The sequence below is a fragment of the Rhagoletis zephyria genome, unplaced genomic scaffold, assembly GCF_001687245.7.
Source record: "Rhagoletis zephyria isolate East Lansing unplaced genomic scaffold, Rhagoletis_zephyria_1.1 Rzeph_scaffold_01250, whole genome shotgun sequence".
In the NCBI taxonomy this organism is placed as follows: Eukaryota; Metazoa; Arthropoda; class Insecta; order Diptera; family Tephritidae; genus Rhagoletis; species Rhagoletis zephyria.
The window spans coordinates 69704-81076 of NW_016158334.1; the positions used below are offsets into that span (position 1 = coordinate 69704).

Consider the following 11373-nt stretch of genomic DNA (forward strand, 5'->3'; position numbering starts at 1 on the left):
ATCTTTGAATCTACAGGGCCTAGCAAAAAGTGTTGTATGCACAGTTTATAGAAAATTTTATTACCTTTTAAAAGCTTCAAACCGTTTTGGAATTGCTTAATTCGTTCTTGAGATATATATGATAAAGTGGACCCAATTTTTTTTTTTTTGCAAAAACGGTAAATTGCAAATATCTCAAAAACGGTACCATAGAATTAAAAATAACCTTGATTTTCGGAATCAGGGGGTGATTTTACATAAGAATTTCATAACGGTGTTTCTGGTAAAGAGAAAAAGTTGAAATTTGTGGTCCAGTGTAGTAGAATATATCTTTTTAAGTTCAATATGTTTGCAATTTTAATCATTTCATGCCCATATTTATGTGTATATTTTAAACACTTCCTGTTTAAAAATCAAATCTTGAGCATCTTAGGCTTATATTTACAAAGATTCTGGTTGAAACACTTTTTAGTAATAGTTTTACATGAAATTTTTAGAGTGTACATATGTCTAAGTGAATCCTTCATCAAAGAGATTTACTGTAATAATTTAGTTAATTAATAATTATTATACTACTTCAGAGTATTTCAAAAATACTACTTCTAAAAATATATTGTTCTTAAAATACCTTAGAAAAATCAATTTTAATTTTGTGACACCTTTATCTTCTTTTCGGCACTATTTTTGAAAGTCATTAAGCTAATTTTGAAATTTTGAAATTCCATCCCTGATGCAAAGGTTTTCGACGTGGAGAACAGAGCGAGAAGAAGGTGACATTAGAAGGGTTGCACATACAACAAAAAATTACTACAGCAATGAATTTCAAAGAAGTCAAGAATGATGGAATATAAGATTGCGCCATTCTGGCGGCGATGACATTTGTGTACCACAAGTAAACAAATCCGAATTCGATGTGAAAAGAAAATGTGAGAAGAGCAGATTTTCCTAATATTCAATTTTCGACAGTAAACGTGTTTTAATTGTGCTAAATTGTAAAAATATATAATTTACAATAAGAATTAATTAGAAAAATTTGAAAAAAAGTGAATTTTGTTCAAATATTAGTGAATTTCAGTGTATTTAAAGTTTCTGCGGCGTCGTTTACTTGTAGTCCAGAATTGTCAAAATCGACAAAACCAAAGTAGCGGTATGTCTGACGGCGCAACCTTTGTTCGCTGCATCGTGGTAGATAGTATGAACTGCATGGTGTAATGAACTGAAGGTGGCGCATTCCCGAAGCCGCTACTTTGGTTTTGCCGACTTTGCCGTTTATGGCAATACGTAAACAAACTTTGTGTTTAGAAACAATTGCAAACGTATTGTGTACTTTCAAGTGAAAAATTGAAGTAATTCGTGCGTTCTATAGTAAACTAGTAAGAAAGTCTAAGTTCGGGTGGAGCCGAACATTAAATACCCGGCGCAAGTATTAAATATATGTTTTTTCACCTTTCCGAAAGCTACCGCTACATGGTAAGCCGGGGTGTATCAGTTTTGAGTAAATTAGCGTCCTCAAATTTCGAAACATTGAAGTTTCAAGCATTTCTGAAATTGACCGTTATATGAAAAGCGGCCGTAATTTTAGTCCGATTTCAATAATTTTCAACNCATGTGGCAAGCACAATAACCACACCGAGTTTGGTACAAATTGGTAGAACGGTTACCGATATACATATATGTGATCATAAGTGGGATTCTTGGTACAGAATTGTTGCAAGCATCAATTTTGAATAAATTATCTTTAATATTTACTGATTTATCGAAGATTTTGTATTTCTCTAAATTACCGTTATATGGGATGTGGGCGTGGTTATTGCCCGATTTTTTAATTTTTTTGCCATTTAGTATGCTGTACCAAGGCCAATAACTGTGTCAAGTTTGGAAGAAATTGGTGCAGCGGTTACAAAGATATGTAACCATAAGTGGGCGTGGCTATGCCCATTTTCCAAAATTTATAATATTATTATTTTTCGTCTGAAAATTATTGTAAATATCAATTTTGAGTGAATTATCTTCAGTAGTTACTAAAATATCGCAGTTTTCGTATTTCTGGAAATTACCGTTATATGGGAAGTAGGCGTGGTTGCAGTCCGATTTCGACCATTTTCAATACCAACCTACCTTGGGTTAACGAAAACCTACATACCATATTTCGTTGAGATATCTCAGTTTTTGCTCTAGTTATCGTGTACACGGACGGACGGACAGACGGACGGACAGGCAGACAAGGCTTAATCGATTTCTCTATTCATGCATTAGTAGTAATGCACGGAAAAAAATTTCTGTGTTGTATTACTTATTATAAAAACTTTGGTATGTTTTTTTGCCGTTTTTTCATTGTGCTCTATTTTTTAGATCTAAACCACATAGAAACATATGATGAAAGTTAACGGCCCTAAGAAAGGAAAAAGTTGGTTAAATTTTTTATGCGTTGTACAAAATTATTATTATTTTTTTATAATTTAAGTGTGGATTTCTTAGCAAAAAAGATGACGTGCTTCGAGCACTCTGAATATTAAAAGAAAATTTCGTTGATTTCAAGTAGAAATAAAATAAAAATAATAATATATATATCTAATATATATTTATTTTAAAATTAGGTAAAACTTGACATTTAAGAACAATTTAATATAACGATTAAATCAAAAGATAAATAACAAAACATATTGTATATTTTAATTGAGGACTAGTCTGGTATTAAAAAAAAAAATACATAATTCACAAAGTTCTTTTAATATGAAGAAAAAGCACGACTTGGTACCATATACATACCTATTTCTAGGGGTGTATGTACGAAAAATTTTGTTATAAAATTTTTGAATGATATTCATTCATTGTGCTCAGTGTACCTACTTTATTGAACAATAATGCGTCACCAACCTGCCTCGCCTATTGTTTTCATGCAACTAAATAAAATTTGTTGCTCTTCTACTCTTTCTGTTGACGTTCGGATTGTGTACGTGTAAGAAGCCGATTGTGAACATGTGAAAGGCAGAATATAGTTCGTTTCCCAGGAAAGTGTTTGGCGGGCACTGGTGTAAAGCGGTGCTCCGGCAAGCTACCCATAAGTCGGTTCGTTGGTCTAGGTTGCTGTCGAAAGCACCGGATGCAGTTTTGAATAAGTCTTTTAATAGCGGGGCGAGCACCAATAATCCAATATCGTTGTCGTATGTGATTAAGCGTCTTGTGTTCCGCCATGCAGGATACTCTCATGCGCATGAGCTAGAATTGGCCTGGAACGATAAAAATTAGTTAATTAGCCGCCCATTGACATGCAGGATTTTATCTCGTTTATCATGGAATTAAGTTAAGTTTATATATCCGTTCTGCTTTAAGTAGGGACGATACAAATTAGTTCTTTAGCCGCCCATTGACATGCAGGATTTTCTCTCGTTGATCATGGAAGTAAGTTAAGTTTATGTATCCGTTCTGCTTTAAGTAGGGACGAAATTTCGTTAGAAAATTAATACGTTTGGTTTTGGTTTCTCCTCGGGAACGGGATTTTGTTTTTCGGGTTAAATCGGCCACTGCTGCTCACCTTGGTAAAGCCAGCTCGGTCCCATCAACCAAGTTTCCAGTGTGAACCACTTAGAAGGTGATATACCCCGGGAATCAACAACGTAGGGATTTAGCTTCGTTGGTACATATCTCCATCGGTCTCTGCGGGATAGTTGTTGAATTTGTTTTACCCGCTTTGCGATGTATTGTTTATGTATTACCGAATTTGAGCGAATCCAGCAACGGCCGTTGTTGAGTCAGAACAAAAGAAGGTTTGCATTGACAGGTGGTTAACAGACTCCTGCAATTTATGAACAAGCTTCTCAGCCAACGATACCCCATTTAACTCTAGACAAGGTATGGTTATTTTATTCAGCAGAGAAACCTTGGTTTTGGCCGTTAATATTGACACCTTCACTGATTCGTCGGCAGCAATGACGCGGAGATATGTTACCGCCCCATAAGAAAGCGCTGATGCAACAATAGGTGCGAGCCAGCCAGGAGGGTCATATATCTTGGCAACATTTATTTATTTATTTATTTCAGTCTTTGAAACAGAATTTCTTACAGACTATGATTAAATTTAGATTAGTTAAACAGTTTGAATAAACTTAATTTAAAACAATAAAGGCTATCGTTGTGGTTTATAAGCGCAGAGTGTTTGTTACAAAGGCGAATAACTCTCGCTATCGGTTCGTTTTACGAGTATAGCGTCTTATGCGAACCTTCGAAGAACATTTTAGGATTTCTGAGATTAGTAATAGATTCCTGAATATGAAATGGATCAGATATATCTGGGCAGACAATGCTGCCAGAAGAAAGTCCCCAGAATTTTTTTAACAGAATTGTCTTCGTTTGTATGTATGTACGTATTTTATTTGTTATACTTATTATTTATTTTATACAAAGAGAAAGCGATTGAGATCAAAAACAATTATTTTATTATTTATTTCATACAAATGAATTAATTAAAAAAAAATTAAAAGTCATCTGTATTATAACACTGTTCAACAGCTGTTTTGCAAAGTAACAATGGTATATTTATGAAAGAAGTAATCATGTTGATAATTTTTAGAGTGTAAAGCTGCTAAGTCCATTTGTAGAAAATTTAAAGGGGAGGAAAAAAAATTTTTCAAAACATTTCCTTCAAAAATTTTGCAGAAGGCTCCGTTGCAAATTAAAAGATTTAGAATTTTTTGTGAGCTTATCGTTTTCTCTTTGCCTCTTTTGGACTTAGTAAATTTGCCTTTAATTGAATATAAACTTGAAGGCGTTGCGTTTTTAATTTACCTTGCTTGCTATATCCAAATATGAGTTTTCACAAAAAGTGGACTTAGCAACTTTTCACTTCAAGCTAGCGATATGTTAATGAGATGATTATAGGTCTTTCTTTGTAGGAACTTTTGATTGGCAACTAAACTGCCAAAATTTTTAGATATTCACAATAATAATTAGATTAAAAAAGTCCGGAAATAAAATTTTCACTGAATCGGGTTTCGATATAAGTACTTCCTTCCGATACCTACTCAGTACTCGGTTCAGAAGTATCGATACCAAAATTACTTAGCATCGGACGAAAAGTATCGAGTATGTACTTGTATTTACTAGTATCGTTTTATACCTATGTAAGAGTGCTTTGCAGAGCGATATAAAGTGCTTTAAGAGTCATAGGGTCCTTAAAATTTTTAGTGGTCCTCATTATCTACCATTTTTATAGCCGAGCGCACTTGAGCACAAGGGTATTATAACTTTGTTCACATAACGGTTGTTTGTAACAGGCAAAACGAATCGAGATAGATATAGACAAATGTATACATAAGTGATCAGAATCAAAACAGAAATCGATTAAGCGGTGACTGNATGAAAAGAGAAATCGATTAAGCGGTGACTGTCTGTCCGTCCGTCCGTCCGTCCGTCTGTGCACACGATAACTCGAGTAAAAATTGAGATATCTTAACGAAACTTGGTACGTGCACTTCTGTCAGGCGTAGGAGGGACGGTATTGAAAATCGGACAATAACCACGCCTTCCTCCCATATAACGGTAATTTTCAGAGATACGAAAACTGCGATATTTTAGTAACTTCTGAAGATTATTCCCTCAAAAATGATATTTACAATAATAATTAGACGAAAAATAAGAATATCATAAATTTATGGAAAATGGGCGTAGCCACGCCCACTTATGGTTACATGTGTATGGCTTGGTAAGCTGCATCAATTTCTTCCAAACTTGGCACGGTAATGGTAATTTAGAGAAATACGAAATCTTTGATAAATCAGTAAATATTAAAGAACAGTTATTCAAAATTGATGCTTACAACAATTCTTTACCAAGAAATACGTCAATGACAAAATTTTGGAAAATGGGCGTGGCACCGCCCACTTATGATCACATATATGTATCTCGGTAACCGTTCTACCAATTTGTACCAAACTCCGAGAGTGAATCCAAGAGGACGTGTTCCAGCCATTGTGTTTATGAGTCAAATCAAAGGTAACCTGTAAATCCAAATACATATATACATATCTTTTTCTTTTCTTTTTGGCGCTGTAACCGCCTAAGCGATTTTGGCCGAGGTCAGCAAAGCACGCCAGTCGTTTCTCCTCTGTGCCAACTGACGCCAATTGGAAACGCCAAGTGAAGCCAAGTCCTTCTCCACCTGATCTTTCCATCGCAGTGGGAGCTTCCCTCTTCCTCTGCTACCACCAGCGGGTTCCGAGTTGAATACTTTCAGAGCTGGAGCGTCGGTGTCCATTCGAACGACATGACCAAGCCAGCGGAGCCGCTGTATTTGAATTCGCTGTACTGTGTCTATATCGTTGTAAAGCTCATACAGCTCATCGTTCCATCGTCTGCGGTACTCGCCGTCGCCAACGCGTAAAGGACCGTAAATCTTCCGCAAAATCTTTCTCTCAAACACCCCAAGAGCCGCCTCATCGGATGTTGTCATTGTCCATGCTTCTGCGCCATATACCAGCACGGGCATGATGAGTGACTTATAGAGCGGGGTTTTCGTACGTCGAGAGAGGACTTTACTCCTGAATTGCCTACTCAGTCCAAAGTAGCACTTGTTGGCAAGAGTGATTCTACGTTGGATTTCAATGCTGACATTATTATCGGTGTTAATGCTGGTTCCCAAGTAAACGAAATTCTCTACTTTCTCGAAATTGTAACTGTCAACAGTGACGTGGGTGCCAAGGCGCGAATGTGCTGACTGTTTGTTTGATGACAGGAGATACTTCGTCTTGTCCTCGTTTACCACCAGACCCATGCGCTTTGCTTCCCTATCCAACTTGGAAAAGGCAGAACAGACTTCGCGGTTTTTGTTACCGATGATGTCGATGTCATCGGCATAAGCCAGCAACTGCACGCTCTTCTAGTAAATTGTTCCTGAGCGGTTCAGTTCTACAGCTCTTATTCTCTTCTCCAACATCAGATTACAGAAGTCACATGAAAGGGAGTCGCTCTGTCTGAAACCCCGTTCTGTGACGAACGGCTCGGAGAGGTATTTTCCAATTCTGACGAAGCTGGTGGTATTGCTCAACGTCATTTTACACAGCCGTATGAGTTTTGAGGGGATGCCAAATTCAGACATAGCGGCGTATAGGCAACTCCTTTTAGTGCTGTCAAAAGCGGCTTTAAAGTCGACAAATAGGTGGTGAGTGTCGATCCTTTTCTCGCGGGTCTTTTCCAAGATTTGGCGTATTGTGAATACCTGGTCTATGGTGGATTTGCCAGGTCTAAAGCCACACTGATAAGGCTTAATCAGTTCATTGACGGTGGGCTTCAGTCTTTCACCTAATACGCTCGATAAGACCTTGTAACCTATGCTTAGAAGGCTGATCCCGCGGTAGTTGGCGCGAATGGCGGGGTCACCTTTCTTGTGGATTGGGCAGAGCACACTTAAATTCCAGTCGTCGGGCATGCGTTCATCTGACCATATTCTGCACAAGAGTTGATGCATGCACCTTATCAACTCCTCGCCGCCGTACTTGAATAGCTCAGCTGGCAGGCTGTCAGCTCCAGCGGCTTTGTTGTTTTTCAGCCGCGTTATTGCTATACGTACCTCGTCATAGTCAGGCGGTGGAACGTCGACTCCGTCATCATCGACTGCGGGCTCGGGTTCTTCTTCTCCACAACTTTCCGTGCTGCTACCATTTAGTAGGGCGGAAAAGTGTTCCCTCCATAATTTAAGTACGCTCTGGACATCAGTTACTAGGTCGCCATTATTGTTCTTACAGGAGTGCGCCCCGGTCTTTAAACCTTCCGTAAGTCGCCTAACTCTCTGGTAAAATTTTCGGGCATTCCTCCTGTCGGCCAGCATTTCAAGCTCTTCGCACTCACGTATTTCTGCCTCTCTCTTCTTGTTGCGGCAAATACGTCTCGCTTCCCTCTTCAGATCCCTATAGCGGTCCCACATAGCGCGCGTTGCGCCCGATCGCAGCGTGGCCCTGTAGGCGGCATCTTTTTTCTCTGCAGCTTCCTGACACTCCTCATCGTACCAGTTGTTCTTTCGGGCTCGCTGAAATCCGACTACTTCTTCGGCGGCGGTACTTAATGAGCGGGAAATGTGGTTCCACTGCTCGCATATGTCGGTTTGTTGAAGAGTGCTCTCTGAGAGCAGGTGTGAGAGTCGAGTAGCGAAAGCGCTGGCTGTCTGTTGTGATTGCAGCTTTTCGACGTTAAGCTTTCCTTGCATATTTGGGCGCACATTTTTTGCTGCACATAGGCGGGTGCGTATCTTGGCTGCAACAAGATAGTGGTCCGAGTCGATGTTTGGGCCTCGGAGTGTGCGTACGTCTAAAACACTGGAAGCGTGCCTTCCGTCTATCACAACATGATCGATTTGGTTTCTCGTTTTTCGATCCGGAGACAGCCAGGTAGCTTGATGGATCTTTTTATGCTTGAACCTAGTACTGCATACTACCATGTTTCGGGCTCCGGCGAAGATCAGCCTCAATCCGTTGTCGGACGTTTCGTCGACGTGGAGGCTGAATTTTCCGACGGTGGTTCCAAAGNTCATAGTCAGGCGGAGGAACTTCGACTCCGTCATCGTCGGCTGCGGGCTCGGCTTCTTCTTCTCCACAACTTTCCGTGCTGGTACCATTTAGTAGGGCGGAAAAGTGTTCCCTCCATAATTTAAGTACGCTCTGGACATCAGTTACTAGGTCGCCATTATTGTTCTTACAGGAGTGCGCCCCGGTCTTTAAACCTTCCGTAAGTCGCCTAACTCTCTGGTAAAATTTTCGGGCATTCCTCCTGTCGGCCAGCATTTCAAGCTCTTCGCACTCACGTATTTCGGACTCTCTCTTCTTGTTGCGGCAAATACGTCTCGCTTCCCTCTTCAGATCCCTATAGCGGTCCCACATAGCGCGCGTTGCGCCCGATCGCAGCGTGGCCCTGTAGGCGGCATCTTTTTTCTCTGCAGCTTCCTGACACTCCTCATCGTACCAGTTGTTCTTTCGGGCTCGCTGAAATCCGACTACTTCTTCGGCGGCGGTACTTAATGAGCGGGAAATGTGGTTCCACTGCTCGCATATGTCGGTTTGTTGAAGAGTGCTCTCTGAGAGCAGGTGTGAGAGTCGAGTAGCGAAAGCGCTGGCTGTCTGTTGTGATTGCAGCTTTTCGACGTTAAGCTTTCCTTGCATATTTGGGCGCACATTTTTTGCTGCACATAGGCGGGTGCGTATCTTGGCTGCAACAAGATAGTGGTCCGAGTCGATGTTTGGGCCTCGGAGTGTGCGTACGTCTAAAACACTGGAAGCGTGCCTTCCGTCTATCACAACATGATCGATTTGGTTTCTCGTTTTTCGATCCGGAGACAGCCAGGTAGCTTGATGGATCTTTTTATGCTTGAACCTAGTACTGCATACTACCATGTTTCGGGCCCCGGCGAAGTCGATCAGCCTCAATCCGTTGTCGGACGTTTCGTCGTGGAGGCTGAATTTTCCGACGGTGGTTCCAAAGATCCCTTCTTTGCCCACCCTGGCATTGAAGTCGCCAAGCACGATTTTGATATCATGACGGGGGCAGCGCTCGTACGTGCGCTCCAAGCGCTCATAGAAGAGATATTTGGATGCCTCATCTTTCTCTTCCGCNATTATTGTTCTTACAGGAGTGCGCCCCGGTCTTAAAACCTTCCGTAAGTCAACTAACTCTCTGGTAAAATTTTCTGGCATTCCTCCTGTCGGCCAGCATTTCAAGCTCTTCGCACTCACGTATTTCGGCCTCTCTCTTCTTGGACCCTTAATGGGGAAGGTGCCTCTGCCCGGCTGGTTGATGTCCTCGTAAGGACAAAAGCTGACATCACCGCCATCAAAGAAATGCGTTGGACGGGGCAAGGCAACCAATGTCTGGGGCCTTGCGACGTCTACTACAGCTGCCATGTAGAGGAGCGCAAATTCGGAGTTGGATTTGTGGTGGGAGAGAGACTCCGTCGCCGAGTACTGTCGTTCACCCCGGTGGACGAGCGTCTAGCTACAATCCGCATCAAAGCGATATTCTTCAACATCTCGCTCATCTGCGCCCATGCCCCGGCGGAAGAGAAAGATGAGGCATCCAAATATCTCTTCTATGAGCGCTTGGAGCGCACGTACGAGCGCTGCCCCCGTCATGACATCAAAATCGTGCTTGGCGACTTCAATGCCAGGGTGGGCAAGGAAGGGATCTTTGGAACCACCGCCGGAAAATTCAGCCTCCTCGACGAAACGTCCGACAACGGATTGAGGCTGATCTTCGCCGGAGCCCGAAACATGGTAGTATGCAGTACTAGGTTCAAGCATAAAAAGTCCATCAAGCTACGTGGCTGTCTCCGGATCGAAAAACGAGAAACCAAATCGATCATGTGGTGAAAGACGGAAGGCACGCTTCCAGTGTTTTAGACGTACGTACACTCCGAGGCCCAAACATCGACTCTGACCAATATCTTGTTGCAGCCAAGATACGCACCCGCCTCTGTGCAGCAAAAAATGTGCGCCGAAATATGCAAGGAAAGCTTAACGTCGAAAAGCTGCAATCACAACAGACAGCCAGCGATTTCGCTACTCGACTCTCACACCTGCTCTCAGAGAGCACTCTTCAACAAACCGACATATGCGAGCAGTGGAACCACATTTCCCGCTCATTAAGTACCGCCGCCGAAGAAGTAGTCAGATTTCAGCGAGCCCGAAAGAACAACTGGTACGATGAGGAGTGTCAGGAAGCTGCAGAGAAAAAAGATGCCGCCTACAGGGCCACGCTGCGATCGGGCGCAACGCGCGCTATGTGGGACCGCTATAGGGATATGAAGAGGGAAGCAAGACGTATTTGCCGCAATAAGAAGAGAGGCCGAAATACGTGAGTGCGAAGAGCTTGAGATGCTGGCCGATAGGAGGAATGCCAGAAAATTTTACCAGAGAGTTAGTTGACTTACGGAAGGTTTTAAGACCGGGGCGCACTCCTGTAAGAACAATAATGGCGACCTAGTAACTGATATCCAGAGCATACCTAAATTATGGAGGGAACACTTTTCCGCCCTACTAAATGGTACCAGCACGGAAAGTTGTGGAGAAGAAGAAGCCGAGCCCGCAGCCGACGATGACGGAGTCGAAGTTCCTCCGCCTGACTATGACGAGGTACGTATAGCAATAACGCGGCTGAAAAACAACAAAGCCGCTGGAGCTGACAGCCTGCCAGCTGAGATATTCAAAGGTGAAAGACTGAAGCCCACCGTCAATGAACTGATTAAGCCTTATCAGTGTGGCTTTAGACCTGGCAAATCCACCATAGACCAGGTATTGACAATACGCCAAATCTTGGAAAAGACCCGCGAGAAAAGGATCGACACTCACCACCTATTTGTCGACTTTAAAGCCGCTTTTGACAGCACTAAAACGAGTTGCCTATACGCCACTACGT

At 41.9% G+C, this 11373-nt stretch overlaps 1 protein-coding gene and 1 long non-coding RNA gene across 4 annotated transcripts in view; one reads left to right on the forward strand and one right to left on the reverse strand.

The window, feature by feature from the left end:
* LOC108363341 (glutamine--fructose-6-phosphate aminotransferase [isomerizing] 2-like) overlaps positions 1 to 11373 on the forward strand; it is a 130160-nt gene that overhangs the window by 67840 nt on the left and 50947 nt on the right. The gene's annotated exons all lie outside the window — the stretch shown is intronic.
* The window catches only part of LOC108363343 (uncharacterized), an 18112-nt gene that overhangs the window by 2174 nt on the left and 4565 nt on the right, over positions 1 to 11373 (reverse strand). Inside the window, exon 2 of the long non-coding RNA XR_001847608.1 lies at positions 10938 to 10944. This is a non-coding gene — a long non-coding RNA (uncharacterized LOC108363343). The remainder of the gene's footprint in view (positions 1 to 10937; positions 10945 to 11373) is intronic.